General features: G+C 38.8%; 1 pseudogene; it reads left to right on the forward strand.

Moving 5' to 3' along the window:
• Positions 1-16,750, forward strand: part of LOC102851327 — a 55,819-nt pseudogene extending 39,069 nt beyond the window's left edge.
• Positions 16,751-16,761: the final 11 nt, after the last annotated feature.

A 16,761-nucleotide genomic window follows, 5' to 3' on the forward strand; every position in this document is an offset into this window, starting at 1 on the left:
TATAAGTTGCAGGCGACTCGACGGCACCATAACAACAACAACAACAACAGTTGGGTTGATTTCTGTGTTCGTGATTCTATTTCATTGACCTATTGTCTGTCATTGTACCAATATCACACTGTTTAGGTTAATATAGCTTGCAAATATATCCAGAAATGTATAGCCAGAGAGGATAAACTTGATTAATGGATTTTCTAAAATCAAAACTCCTATGTGCATCAAAAACTTTTTCCAACAGTGTGAAAATAAAGCCTATAGACTGAAGCAGGTAGCGGATATAGGATTGGCAATGATATATCAGAAAAGGGTCTTGCAACAAATGCAATAAATGTTTGCAGAACATTATAGTGCCTCTACAAGAAAAAGCAACAATAACTCAGTCACAAAATCGGCAAAACACATGAAAATGCTATTCACAGTGAAGATGTTCAGATGGTCAGTAAATACATGAGAAAATGCTCAGAAACAATGGCAGAGAGATACAAATCAAGCACAAAGTAAATAAAAGACTGAATTAAACACAAAGTATATTATTAAAACACAGTGTACTTGAATAAAACACACGTAAATGTAGTAGTGGAAGGAAAGCAATAACCAAGATTAGAAATAAGGGGGAAATATAAATACGATTAAAAATGAGATGCCATTTTACCCCAGTAGCAGTGGCAATGTTTAACAAGACAAAAAGCAATAAATGTTGGAGAGAATACGTAGAGATTGGAGCTCTCAAACACTGCTTGCTGGTGGTTTTGTAAAATGTTATGACCACTCTGGAACACATTTCTTCTTTTCAGAAATTTGAACATAAAAATCTCATAAACCCAGCTATTTTACTACTAGGAATATACCCTGAGGAAATCAAAACTGAGAAACAAATGGAGATTTGTACACTTATGCTCATTGCAGCATTATTCACGATGCCAAGACAATAGAAACAGCCCAAATGCCCATCAATAAACAAATGGATTTTTTTAATAAAAATTTAAACAAGTAGATTGGGGAAAGTATGCGATATTCACAATATGCAGCATCATGGAACAATAATTTTATAAAATACCATATAACATAGACTTGAAAGCAATTTGCTGAGTGAAATAATTAATAAGGACAAATACTGTGGACGATTTTATTGTAAAAATACAAGGACAACTGAGTAAAATTTGTCCTTGATACAAAATGTTCAGAATATTCAAGCTCTTGCAAATTATCTCTCACCTGAAATCTTGCATTTTACTAGGTAGAATGAGGCTAGAAACTTGATCTTGTGTTTCTAGTCAAGAGGACCATACTATACTCTTCAGAATTGTTTCTGTTACTGAGATAAAAAGATGCATTCATAAAGTCTGAAAAAATTCATTTTTAAGCTAGAGGAGGTTTGCTGGAAATACTTTATTTAACTGTTAAAAATATATTTTCACTTACCTGTAAAACCATGAAGAATTAATATTTGATGTATATTTTTCTCCATCAAGACTATTTTTATTGCTTTATCTTTTATTCTTGCATTCATTGAAGTAAAACAGGCTAGGGAAATGAACTGAGACGTTTTTTAAACTGCCATACTGTTCAGTTTATCTCTTACAAGCATTTTTTTAATCTTCTGGATAAATTAACATTTAATGTTAACGAATGAGGCATTTTAATGCATAATTTCCATCAACACATCTAAATAAGAACATGAACCTCTCTGACTGTTATAATTATGCACTTGAATGAAATGTTCTTTTTATTTAAACCAGGAAATCTGTTTGAATACAATAAACACTGAGATATGTTTCTTTATAATATTTAATAAGTTTTCTTTTTAAAGAGCATGATTTATTATATACCAAAATTGGGAAGGGTGTATGCCAGGGAAGTGTCCCATCTACATATCTTTTCAATCTACATGCAGAACAGATTACCCGGAAGGCTGGGCTGTATGAGGAGAAATATGGCATTAGAATTGGAGGAAAACTCATCAACATTCTGTGTTATACAGATGACACAACCTTGTTTGCTGAAATTGAGGAGGACCTCAAGTGTTTGCTACAGAAGATCAAGGACTTCAGCCTTAAATATAGACTGAAATTCAACATCAAGAAAACAAAGATACTCATCACTAGGCAGATTGGCAGCATCATGATAGATAGCGAAGAGATGGAGATTGTTAACAGCTTCACTACAATCAATAATGTTGATACCAGCAACCAAGAAATTAAAAGACGAATTGCTTTGGGAAAGTCTGATGTCAAAGACCTCTCCAAAGTACTGAAGAGTAAAGATATTAGTCTGGAGACTAAGGTGTGCTTGATCTAGGCCATGATCTTTGCAATTCCTTGTTTTGCATCAGGAAGCTGAACAATGTCTAGAGATGACAGAAGAAGAATTGATGCTTTTGAGCTGTCGTGCTGGACAAGAGTTTTGAACATGCAGACTGCTAGGAGAACAAATAAGTTTGTCCTAGACAGATTGAGACCAGGCTGCTCCTTGGAAGCAAGGATTCTAAAGCTTCATCTGACATACTTTGGACAAGTTGTGAGGTAGAATCTGTCCTTGGAGAAAGATGTCATGCTTGGGAGGGTGGAGGGACAGCATAAGAGAGGAAGAGTCTCGATAAGATTGATTGATTCAGTGACTGGAGTAGCAGAGGTAGGTGTGTCAGAGACAATAAGATTGCACAGGATAGATTAGGGTTTATGCCCTGTGAGTCACAGGCAACTTGATGGCACATAATAATAACAACAAATGGTCTTTCTTATTATTGAGAGGCATTAAATGTAAAATAATGAGTCAGTTCCATCCGGCATTTTTTTAGTAGGTTATTTTGACACTTCACTCATTTCTTTAAATAATTCAGTGATCTAGAGTAAGTTAACATTCCATAATGCAATGCATTTTCATTTTCAGACTAAATCAGCATATATTTACATTTTTTTTATAGTTAGGTGAAAATTAATTAATGCAGGAAACATTTCTTAGATGTGTTGTCGTGTTTGTTCACCCAACCCAAGCAACTTTCTAAAAGCTGTTTTCCTATAATTTATATGATATTATAGACTCAAATGAACTGAAAGAATATCAGAAATTTTCAGGCACTTAGAGTGAAAGCATTATTCTCTGATCCTAATAATTTAATATATATGCACAAAATTTAAATGCTTTTTAATTACTTGATATGGAGACAATGTTTCTGATTTCCTGCATGAATTATGACAAAGTCATAAAAATCTCGACACCACCTTTTGGTTCCTACCTGAAATGCTATCCTGTTGGTACAAGTATAATAATTTTCTTCCTGTTTCCTGGGAGACTCCAGAAGTTTTCTGTGAGAGTGAGAGAGACTAGCCTGGAAGCTATGCTGAAGCTTTTTCAACTCACCACAACATCGAATTTCCAGTGATAGACAAGTGGTGGATGTGCATGGGGTGCATTAGGACGACAGTCTCGAGACCAGATCTCCAGCATGGAAGCCTTGGCAGAATGGAGTACAGAAGCGGAGGTGTATGTATCTTCTTTCTTGGAGGAGGTAGTGAACTCCAAGAAGTGAGTCAGCTAGAGGAACCAGATGAATTATAATGGGAAAAGGCTGCAGACCTTCTGGCCAAATGAAGAGCACCAGTATACCAGATCCAGCCATAGACACGGCCCTCACCTGGGACATTATACTGCTGTGCCAATTATGTAACTCAGATGGAAAAGCAGACACACTAACCCAAAAGAAAGCTGCCAGGAGCAGAAACCCAGAGACCACGACCTTCCTCCAGAACTACCACAGGGAAAACCTTCCCTAGAGCTGGCACCTGGGATTCTGACTTAGAGCTTCCATGATACTTATCTCCCAGTTTGTTGTATTGGGGAAATAATCTTCATATTGCTAATTATTATGTAGCCTGGCTATCTGTATTCTTGCTTATTTCTTACTGTTCTAATTATTTTAGCACTTATCTGTCAACTTGCTACACTGAGGTAACTTGTAGGTGGTGTACTGTTAAAGGCTGTGCCACCAGTGTATGTCAAATGCCAGAGGGGTCTCCCACAGTCGAAAAGCTTTAGTAGAACTTCCAGATCAAGACACTTAGTAAGAAGGATTGGCCATCCACTTCTTAGATAGTAGGCCTCTGAAAACCCTATAAACAGGTTAAACAGGTATGGATAAAGGGTACAACCCTAACACATACCTTTCTTGACTGTAAACCATACAGTATTCTGTTGTTCTGTTTGAACAACTACTCCTGTACATAGATTTTGCATGAGCTCAATAAAGAGTTCTGGTATTCTAAATCAATCAATCAATCAATCAATCAATCAATCAATCAATCTCTATCATATTTACTGTTGTTGTTCTTAGATGTCATCAAGTTTACTCTGACCCGTAATACACTGAAAGTAACAGATCTAAACCGTGGCCTATCCTGAACTATCTTTCCATTTCTGATATGCTTCGATTGATAGTTACAGTCACTGTGTTAATCCATCTTATATAGGATCCTCTTCTGACCTTCTTGTCTTCCAGTCATGATGTCTATGTCCATAGACTGATCTTCCCTATGATATTAAGTTTCACCATCCTTATCTCTAAAAAGTACCGTGGCTTTTTGAAGTGCTTTTGACAATTCATGAGTTATTCAGTAGTCTTATCCAATTCAACAATTCAAAGGCATCATTTTTCCTTCTGTGATGCTTATTTACTGTCCAATAGATATGCAGAAAGTAATTACAAAAGATCACGACTTAGACCAGGTGTATCTTGGTCTTTAAACTGATATAGTTGGCTCTGTAGCACCTTGGTGAAATCCTTGACAGATTTTCCTAAAGCAATAATGTCTTCTTACCTTTCTTAACTTTTGTTACCATAGGCACTGATTTCGATTCCAAGTGAAATAAAATCACTGAGAACTTGGATCTTTTTCACCTTTCATGAAGTTGCATATTGACTCAATGGTTTTTGTTTCCTTGACATTGAGATGTAATCTATATAGAAGGGTGCAATTATAGATGTTCTGTAGCCAAATATTTCAATTCCTCCTCACTCTCAGGAAACAAGGTTGTGTAATCTGTAAAATATAGGTTATACCGAGTTTTTCTCCAATTCTGATGCCACATTATTCTTCATATAGTCTGATTTCTTTAGTAATTTGCTCAGCATAAAGGCTGAATAAGTCTGGAGAAAGAACACACCTTGGACAAACATTTTTTTTTTTAAATTTTAAAACATAGAGTGCATTCTTGTACTGTTCAGAAAACAACTTCTTGAACTATGAGAATAATTAAGAGTTCTAAGATGCTTATTTTTCTCACTGTCAGCCATAATTTGGTTTGATGAAAACAATTAAATGTCTTTGCATAGTCAAGAAAACACAAGTAAATTGTCTTCTGGAATTTTACACTTTACATTTTATCAATGCATTCAGCACAGCTTGAATTTATTTCTTCATTACCATCTTTTCTTAACCATATGCTCCTTCCTGAAAATAGTAAATGTTATTAATTTTTGTTGTTGTTGAGACATGTTGACAAAAATAAGGCTAGAGATCATGGCAGAATTTTATTTTCATCATGGATTCATATGATGTCTGAATCCACCTTGATTATTTTGGTAGTTGTCTGCTGATATATTGTTCTAGTCATTTTGTAATAATCTTCAGAAAGATTTAATTGAAGACTATATTAATGATATTACTGGATAATTTCTGTACTCTATTGCATCAATTTTCTTTTAGAATGAAAACAAATACCGTTTTCTTCAAGTCACTTGGTTGTTGTCCAAATTTCTTAACATATGCAAGTAAGGGTGTCCCCAGCTTCTTGTTGAAAAATGTCAATTGGCATTCCATCAGTTCTTATCACTTTACATTTTATCAATGCATTCAGCACAGCTTGAATTTATTTCTTCATTACCATCTATTCTTGACCATATGCTCCTTCCTGAAAATAGTAAATGTTATTAATTTTTGTTGTTGAGACATGTTGACAGAAATAAGACTAGAGATCATGGCAGAACTTTATACAATCAATAATATATTCATTGCAAATACATTTTTAAATATAAACCGTAAAAGACAACTCTCCACATAGACAACACCTGAATATCTACCCAAGAATTATTTTTGCTACATCTGTAAAAAGGTTAATGGTGATCAATATCATCAGTCAAAATGAGGCCAGCTGCTGACTGTGGAACAGATCATCAATTACTTATGTGGAGGTTCAAAGTGATGTTGACAAAAATGAAAACAAACCCATAGAACCAAAATATGACCATGAGTATATGTCATATGAATGAAAAATCATTAAGAATAGATTTGATGCATTGAACTCTAATGAATGAAGATCAAATAAATTTTGCGATGACATAAAAACTAAGCATAAATGAATAAAACAAAACTTCATTACAATAATGGGGAGAAAGAAAAGACTAAAATGAATGCCAACAAATACTGGAAAAATTGCACCAGAAAGAAAAGTTGCCAAAGCAAAGGGGGAAACTGTTACTGATATAAAAGAACAGAATATAAGATTCCAAAGGGCAGCTCCAGAAGACAAAGTAAAGTACTGTGAGGAAATGAGTGAAGAGCTGGAATTAGAAATCCAAAGGGAAGCATTTCTCAAGCTGAAAAACTGAACAAGTCAAATCTTGACTTGCAAAACTTGAAACTGAAGGATTTTGCAGACAAAATCGTGACTAATGCAGAAGCATCAAAAGGTGAATGGATTGATGAATTAGAGTACTTTCATATGATAGAATATTACACAGCTTGCAGGAACAATAATTTTGTAAATGACTACCCAACTTGTGAGGGACTGGAGAACATTATGATGAGTGAACTAACTCAGTCCCATAGGGACACACACTGTACAAAACCATTATTGTAGAAAATGTATGATGACACAAGTGGGGTAAGGTGGAAGCATATGGGTGAGGATTGGTGGGGGGTATTAATCACAAGGTTTAAAGGGTAGAGTAGGGGTGGGTAAAGGAATTTGGAAAAATCTGGTGTGAAAAACTATGTATATGAACTTTGCAAGTTAGCAAGTGTAAAATAAAAATCTTATTTAAATAAAAACAACAATGAAACCGTAGTAGCTGTGTCATGGAGTTTTGTAATTATTTAACTATAGGTTTATAACCAATACCAATATAGATAGAATTCCAACCTTATTAATACTATCGTATCACTTGGAGTGTCCCTCCCTCCAATCTGGAAATCGGCTGGCTGGCTGGCCGGAGGTTGTCTTGATGGTGGTTTCATCTTGATGGCATAGAGACAAGGAAAGTTTCTGGGGTCCTTTTTATTGTATGTTACTGTTCTCCCTCCTCCTCAAAAGTGGGTGGTCCTTGAGCCTTAGACTAAGGGTAAGGGTGGAACCCTGCTTGAGGCTGTGGCTTTAAAATCATTGATGAGGTGATGGGTCTGTGGGCTGACCTGGGGCCTGGGGCCTTGGAGTGTTCCTCCACTCTGGAAGTCATCTGGATGGTTGGTGGTTGTCTTGATGGTGGTCAGGCAAGTGAAGTTTCTGGGGTCCCTTTAGTTGTGTTACCGTCCTTTTATTGATTAATTTTATTAATTTATTAATTTTAGAAGAATATTTTTTTAAAAGACACAGCAATCATTTGTCTATTTGTTATACTAAAAAACTTGGAGTTGCTGTGATGCTGAACACTATCCCATGGTCGTGTCAAATACCATAATGGTTACCCACTATGTACAATGGTTGGAAGAGCTTCCAGAATGATTCATGTTGGGAAGCAGGAGTGGCATCCACTTCCTAAACTAGATGTCTCTGGAAACTCTACAAACTGTCTTATAAATGTACAGAAATGATGTTAATCATAGAACAGAGTTCAGGTCTTCTGTGCAAAGCTTATTCTGAGTCATATTTGATTCAACAACACTTAACCACTGCTAAACGAGACCGGTACTATTATACCTGGAGGAACATTCTTCCACTTTGCACATCACTCTTTGCCAATGTGGTATATGAGGTAACTTGGGTTTGCTATGATGCTGAATTTTGTGCCTTGGGGATATCAAATACTAGAATGGTTTCCCATTGTGGACAGTGTTTGGTGGAACTTCCAGTGGGGAGCAGGACTGGTATCCACTTCCTAAACCACATGCCTCTGGAAACTCTATGAACTTGAAGAAACAACAATAGTTATGGAAAGGCATTGGGTCTTTTTTTTTTCATAGAGTCACTAAGAGCTGGAAATCAACAACAGCAACAACTGTACCCTGGGAGAAAGAAGTGATTGGCAGTTGTCTTCTGTAAAGATTTATACTCTCGGAAACTTCATGGGGCAGTTCTATTTTTGCCTGCTAAGATGCAAATCTAAAAGAATGCAAATCACAAATGTCCATTTGAATGAATCTGGGTGTCACTGCTTTGTTTCTAAAGCAAAATATATGGAGAATTTTTTTCTGAGGACTATGGTGTTAGGGTAAGATTGAATGTTTAAGAAAAAGTAGGATATAAACAAAACATCAATGACCAATTATAAAAAAGAATAAAGATGATGTAAAGAATACATCATTTGCATCAACTGGTGCTATCCTAGTGTGTCTAGTGAAGAGGATAAAAATTATGTGTGTTATGCATCTCATTCTAGCATTTTAATATTGTTATTCAGAAAGCTCACTAACTGCTGACCTTCCATGTGGTTTTCAGACTCGTTGTCAACCCTCCAGAGGGTTTTCAGATGCTGTAAATTATAAGAGATATTGACCATCTGTCTTCCAAAAAGCACCTGATGGATTCACCTATCCATCTTAAGATAGGCAGTACCATTCCCATCATAGGCAGTACCATTTCCATCAACTAGGTAACCAGATATATAGCATAAATGTAATTGTATCAGTTGCATTATTTCTCTTTATTGTTCAAATGTTAAAATAAATAAAGAACAAATTTTCTCTGCATAAAGTAGTCAAGGCTAGATTTTCTTAATAATGAACTATTCTGTATTTCACTATATGTTGTTAATTGTTGTACTGTTTGTTGAGTCAGAACTGACCCATAGCTGAGCCTCCAGCAAATTTCAGAAGCAGTTCACTGTATGGGAGGAGACTTCCCATCCTTCTTTTGCAGAGCAGCTGGTGGGATTCAAACCACATGCCTTCGGTATTGCAGCACAGCTTCTTACCACTAAGCCACCAGAGCTCCCTCATTCACAGCACAGTACAATACAAGCCAGCTAACACTATTTGATCATGAATCTTTTCAAATGGGTGAGTGAAAAGGAAACACATATAATTAACAGAGCTAATTTTTTTAAATAATTTTAATGAAAGTTTAGAGAGACTTTGGATTTCCATTCATTCATTGTTGTTCTTTTGTCCCTGACACCTATCCCCTCCAGTTTGCTCTTCTTTTTGAAAAGTAAAAGAAAAATTCTTTCATTGTTATGCAATCCTTCCCCCTCAGTCCGCTGCACTATGCAGTCTTCATTTTGGACTTCTGTCATGACAATACCTAATCACATATCTCTTTGAAACAGTTCTCTCCCTCATCTGTTTCAATGCGGTATACATAATTTATCCCATCTTTCTGAGTCTCACTCTAACTCCAATGTAAGTCCCATTTTACAACAGTGGCATTATGCAGCATTTGTCCCTCTGTGACTGAGATATTTCACTCAGCATAATGTCCTCCAGGGTCACCCATTTTGTATAATAATAAATTAGTTCGTTGGTTTTAGATGCAGCATAGTATTCCATTTTGTGAATATACACAGCTTCTCTATCCATTTGTTTGTTGATGGACACTTGGGTTATTTCCAACTCTTTGCTTTTGTGAATAAAACCATAATAAACATGGGTGTGCTTACATCTGCTGATGAAAATGATGGTTTCTTTAGGGTATATTTCCAGTAGTGGAATTGCTAGATCAAATGGTATTGCTATTTCCAACTTTTTGACAAAGCTCCGTACTACCTTCCAGAGTTGTTGCACCATTCCATACTACCACTGACAGTGGTTAAGTTAATAAGGGTTTCAGTTTCTCTGAAACCTCACCAGCAGTTGTTGTTCTATTTTGCTATTCTTTTTGTGGTGGGATGATATCTCATAGTTGTTTTTCTTTGCATCTCTCTTAGAGCTATAGATTTTGAAGATTTCTTCATGTGTTTGTTCACCACCTGAATGTCTTCTTTGGTGATGTGTCTGTTCATGTCCTGTGCCCATTTTTCAATTGGGCTGTTTACCGTTATCTTATTGTGGTGCTCAAGTATTTGATAAATTCTAGAAATAAGTCCCTTATCTAACATGTATTTTTTTTCCCAGTCTGTGGCTTCCCTTTTTACCCTGTTGGAGAAGTTTTGGTATGTGCATAGTGATTTGGTTCTTAGAAGGTCCCATTTATCTGTTTTTCCTCTCCTGGTTGTAGGTCAGATCTCATTTTTGAAAAGGGAAAGGTTCATTATAAAAACAGAAGAGAAATAGACAAAAATATGTCAGGAGAGACTCTGAAAATTGCACTAGAATGTCAAGAATGCAAAACAGAATAAAAAAGAAATAAAGGAATTGAATAAAAATTTTTAAATAGCATCAGAAGATGAAGAAAAACATTATAATGAAATGAACAAAGAGCTGGAGTGAGAAAATAAAAGGGAAAGGACTCACTTGGCATTCCTTAAACTCAGATAACTAAAGAACAAAGATAAGCCTTGAGTTGCAACACTGAAGGATACTGTTGGCAAAATCTTGTAGCTCCAGGAAGCATCAAAAGAAGATGGAAGGAATATGCACAGTTACTGTAACAAGAACAATTGACTGACACAGAAACATATCTGGATGTAGCTAATGATCAAGAACCAATAGTAGAAAGGGAAGAAGTTGAAGCTTCATTGAAGGCATGAGCAAATTGATAAAAAACCCAATTGACATATTTCAATAATCAGATGCTAGCCGGGGCTTGCTTCTTAGACAATTGGAAGAAGACTGCAAAACCGGTATGTAGCCAACTGACTGGGAAAAATCCATATCAAAACGGTGATGCAGTGGAAGAATGTGGAAATTATCAAACAATATCTTTAATATTAAATGCAAGTGAAATGTTGCTGAGGAACATCCAAAAATTGTATGAATCAACAGAATTGTCATAAATTCAAGCTAAATTTAAAAGAGACCTTGGCACCAGGCATGTCATTGCTAATGCCAGATTGATCTTGGTGGAAAGCAGAAAATACCAGAAAGATGTATATTAGTCATTTATTCACTATGCAAAGCCATTTGCTATGTGGATAACGAGAAGTTATGGCTAACATTAAGAAGAATGAGAATACCAGAACAATTAACTGTTTTTATATGAAATTGTATCTAGATCAAAAGACTGTTATCTAAACCAAGCAAAGGACCACTGCATAATTAAACAATAAAAATAACCATGTGTGTCAGGGCTTGACCTTCCTTGACCTATTCAAATTATATGCTGAACACATCATTCCAGAAGCTGAACTTAATCAAGAAGAATATGGTATCAGGAGAGGATGAAGACTCATCATGACTTGCATTTTGCATATAACACAATCTTGCTTGCTTACTGTTGAGAATGACTTGAATGCGTTAATCTTCTGCAGGAAATCAAAGACTACAGCCTTCAATATGGAGTAATGTGTGTCTGAGCCAATCTTTGGTCTTTTCATTTATTTGTTGTTCAAACAGTTCTGATTTTGAAAATGTCCAACCAGAGTGTTCCTTGGACACAAGGATGGTGCAAATTCATCTCATGTACTTTGGACATGTTGTTAGGACAAGCCAGTCTTTAGGAAACAATATCACGCTTGGAAAGATGGAGGATCAGTAAAAGAGTTGAAAATCCTCAACAAGATGTGGGCTCAGATATATTAGAGATGGTGAGGATGGCCCCAGAAACTGGGCGGGGGGCAGGGGAGCAGTGATATCTGTTAATAATATGTGTTTCTTTTTCATTTAACATTTGTTCATAGGGTCACTAGAATTGACAGCTCATAATAACAAATGCTATGTTAGTTTTAAGGCATTACACCACCAAACTTAAGGCATGTGGTTTGGATCCACCAGCCACTGTACAGGAAACAATTTCCACCTTTGTGATTTATGTTGTTGTTTGTTCTTATGTGTCACCAAGTCACTCGCTACTCATAGTGACCCTCTGTACAACAGCCCTGAAACCTGCTCTATCCTGTGCCAAATTTACTGTCTTGACACACCTACCCTCATTACCTCAGTCACTGTGTCAATCCATCTTATCGATTGTCTCCTTATCTTTCACCAACCCTCCACTCTTCCAAACATAATGTCTCTCTCCAAGGACAAACCACTCCCTCCTTGCAACATGTCCAAAGTATACCAGAAGAAGCTTCATAATCCTCACCTCCAAGGAGCAACCTGGCTCCACCATCTCTAGGACGAACTTGTTTGTTCTCCTGGCATTCCATGGTATAATCAACACTCTTCTCCAGCACCACCGCTTAACGATATCAATTCTTTTTTTATCTTCCCTAGTGGGGGACTTTTAATCCATGGCTCTTGGGCCTGTCTTTCATTGCTTTTGTTGAGACATTCTTCTAGGTCGTATAGCCAAGGTCACTTTTGGTTGCTGTGAGGCTGAACACTGTGACACTGATGTGTCAAATGGGTTAATGGTTGGCTGCCCAATGCAGACAAAGAGTGAGGTGGAGCTCCCCGATTAAAATAAGCTTGGAAGCAGGAGTGACATTCACTTCCGTAAGACACTAATAAAATTTCAAAATATTAATGATAATTTTAGTAAGTGTTTACACCTTTTCTTAAGGTTCTATGGAAATATGATAATTCAAATTTTTGCTTATACTTTACATAAACATTTTTACTTCTAAAAGTTCAAAGTGTCAAGAAACTAGAAAATGTAATCCTATTATAAAGTAGGATTAACTTCTAATTTCTATCATACTATATGACTCCTGTCCATTAAGGATATCTCTACTTATACTTCTTTTTCTGACTCAAATCTGATTGTACACTGCCAGAAAAGAACATATTACCCAGTGTGAATATTTCCAGTGTTGTCATTTCCCAGTTCCAGTTCTTATGAAAAGAAAATTTTTTAAACAATGTCCCCACACTCAAGTATTGTAAAAACCTATACCGTTGATCTTATGTGAATGTTTGTGTTCCAGGAACTAGCTGACCACAAACTGAACAAACAATTACTGGCAAAAGCCGTATTTTAACTAACGTCAGCAGCAGGTAACTGACCTAAAATTGAACTTCTCCTTTTCCAAAGAGCCAATGAGCTAATTCCACGCCAAAGAACCCCTAGACCTTGTATAAATTCCCTTGCTTTTTTGGGCTCGGGGTCGACTTCCCTGTCTCCTGCGTGAGATACAAGTCGTCCAGAAGCTTCATCAATAAAGCCTCTTGTGATTGCAGCGAGTGGATCTGGTGTGAGTTGCTCGGGGTCACGCCCGGTCTGGGAAAAGCCCTAGTCTGGAGTCTTTCATTTTGGGGCTCTCTTGTCCGGGATCGAGCAGCCACCCCCGCAACCCACCAGTCAGCCACTTGGAGGTAAGAGGATCCTCTAAAATTTCTTTGTCTGTGCGGCACAGCCAAACCTGTGTGTTTGTAACTCTGTTTTATTTTCAGCTTACTTTCAGTTTGTGACTGTGGTGAAGCAGACGTGCTTGAAAAACCACAAGTCACAGCCCTAGGGAGACATCCCTTTGGGTGGAATATGGATCCAGAGGCTTTAATAGTCTCTGGTCCGTCTGAGGGACTTAGAGTGTCCCGCCCGAGAGGAGGGGCCCGGAGGGCTCTCCCGTCTGAAGCAGCTTTCAATTGGTTGTCATGAAGAGAGCTTCTTGTGTGTCTTGTATTTCTTGTGAGTGTTTGCTGTGTTCTGTGGGCGACTAATACGAGACAGAATATGACGACACCCTTATCCCAGACTTTAGGACATTTTTCTGAAGTAAGAACTGGGGCTAATAATCTCTCTGTTAACGTTAGAAAAGGACCTTGACAAACCTTCTGTAACTCTGAGTGGCCTGCTCTGGGAGTCGGTTGGCCACCAGAGGGAGCATTTGACCTAACAATCATTTTGGCAGTTAAAGAGCTTGTTTTCCAGGAAAGACCAAACGCACATCCTGACCAACAGCCATACATCATCGTGTGGCAGGATTTAGTGCAGAATCCACCCCCGTGGGTAAAACCTTGGATTTTGAAGAAACATACCACCCCTCCACATGCATTAGCCCTAAAAACCCAAACTTCTGAGTCCAGAGTTCCTCTGGCCCCAGAAGCTGTGCCATCGGCACCACCCAAAATTTATCCTGAGATTGAAAATCCACCTGAGTGGCCTGAGATGCGCCACAATCCTCCCCCATATCAGGGCCAGGTTGATTCCGGTCCCCCCATCCCTGCGAGTGCCCCCCAGGGACCAGCATGGGGGACTCACAGTCGGAGGGGTCTGGAGAGCCCAGATTCCACTGTGGCTCTCCCCTTACGAGCGTACGGAGGGCCCCCAGAGCCAGGACAACTCCAACCCCTCCAGTACTGGCCATTTTCCTCTGCTGACCTCTATAATTAGAAGATTAACCATCCTTCCTTTTCAGATAACCCCACAGGGCTTATTGGACTAACTGAGTCCCTCATGTTCTCTCACCAACCCACGTGGGATGATTGCCAGCAACTTCTCCAGGTCCTCTTCACTACTGAGGAGCGAGAGAGAATTCAGATGGAAGCCAGGAAAAACATCTGAGATGCTGCAGGACAACCAGTCCAGACTCCTGCTGCCATGGATGTGGGATTTCCTCTCATTCATCCCAACTGGGATTATAACACTGCTGAAGGTAGAGAGCAGCTATCCGCTTACCGCCGGGCTCTCGTAGTGGGTCTCAGAGGGGCTGCACGATGCCCCACTAATTTAGCTAAGGTAAGAGAAGTCCTTCAAAGACCTACCGAACCCCCCTCCGTGTTCCTAGAAAGACTAATAGATGCCTATAAGAGATACACTCCCTTTGACCCCACATCAGAGGGACAGAAAGCATCAGTAGTTATAGCCTTCATTAGGCAGTCTGCTCCAGACATCAGGAAAAAATTACAGCGCATAGAGGGGTTACAAGATGATACATTGAGGGATATAGTGAAAGAACCTGAGAAAGTGTACCACAAGAGGGAGACAGAGGAAGAGAAGGCAGAGAGAGAAAAGAAAGAAAGAGAGAAACGTGAGGACTGGCGAGACCGCTGTCAAAAGAAGAATTTGACAAAAATCTTGGCCGCAGTAGTGAGTGAAAAAGAAAGAGATAAAGCAGGGTCTAGACAGACAGGGCACCTGGGCACTAAGAGATCGAAGCAATATGAAAAGAAACTGCAGTTGGACAAAGACCAGTGTGCATACTGCAAAGACAAAAGACACTGGGCTAAAGAGTGTCCCAAGAAAAAGAATAAGCGGTCAAAAATTCTCACCCTAGATGAAGACTAGGGAAGATGGGGCTCGGATCCCCTCCCCGAGCCTAGGGTAACTATATCTGTAAGAAGAACCCCCATTAACTTCCTAGTAGACACGAGGGCACAACATTCAGTTCTGAAGCAGCCCCTGGGGAAGATTAGCACAAAGAAGTCAGTGGTGCTAGGGGCTACTAGACAAAAATTCTGCCCATGGACCACGGAACAGACTATAGATCTAGGAAAAAATCAAGTGACTCACTCTTTACTTGTTATACCGGAGTGCCCAGCCCCACTCTTAGGAAGAGATCTCCTAACTAAACTGAAATCCCAAATTCAGTTCACTCCAAGGGGGCCTGAAGTTACCTGGGATAGCAACAAGCCTAGCACTCTAGCCCTAGAAGTTCAACTAGAAAAAGAATATAGGCTCCATGAACCAGAGAAAGAGGTTAAAGATTCGGACCTTGTAGATTGGTTAAAAGAATTCCCAGAAGCCTGGGCAGAAACAGGGGGGTTAGGTATGGCTAAAAATATTCCACCAATAGTAGTGGAATTAAAAGTGGACGCCTCCCCCATTAGAGTTAGATAATATCCTATGAGTAAAGAAGCCAAAGAGGGAATCCGACCACACATCCTCAGGTTAATAAAACAAGAAGTTCTAGTGCCATGCCAATCCCCCTGCTCTCCTCCCTGTGAAAAAGCCAGGGACAAATGACTACCGGCCAGTGCAGGATCTAAGAGAAGTGAATCGGAGAGGGCAGGACATACACCCCACAGTTCCTAACCCTTACACCCTCCTCAACATGCTACCACCCGAGAGAAAATGGTATTCTCTCTTAGACTTGAAAGATGCTTTTTTCTGTCTGAGGTTGCATCCCGCTAGCCAAGCTATCTTTGCCTTTGAATAAAGAGACCCTGAGGCCGGGATAACTGGACAATTAACCTGGTGTAGATTAGCTCAGGGATTCAAGCATTCACCGACCCTTTTTGATGAGGCCCTGCACCGAGACCTCAGTGAGTTCAGGACCAGCAACCCTCAGGTGACTTTGTTACAGTATATAAATGATCTGCTCCTAGCTGCCCTAACCAAAGAGGAATGCATTGAAAGTACAAAGAAGTTTCTAATGGAGCTGGGGACTTTAGACTATCGTGCCTCAGCCAAAAAGGCTCACCTGTGCAAAACTGAAGTAACTTACTTAGGGTATGTACTGAGAGGTGGCCAAAGGTGGCTAACAGAGGCCCGGAAAAAGACTGTAATGCACATCCCGACTCCCTCCTCACCGAAGAAGGTAAGGGAATTCCTAGGGACAGCCGGGTTTTGTCACCTGTGGATTCCCGGGTTTGCCTCCTTGGCAGCCCCCCTGTATCCTCTAACCAGAAA

The sequence above is a fragment of the Elephantulus edwardii genome, unplaced genomic scaffold, assembly GCF_000299155.1.
Source record: "Elephantulus edwardii isolate Elephantulus edwardi_28Jun2011 unplaced genomic scaffold, EleEdw1.0 scaffold00158, whole genome shotgun sequence".
NCBI classification, from domain to species: domain Eukaryota; kingdom Metazoa; phylum Chordata; class Mammalia; order Macroscelidea; family Macroscelididae; genus Elephantulus; species Elephantulus edwardii.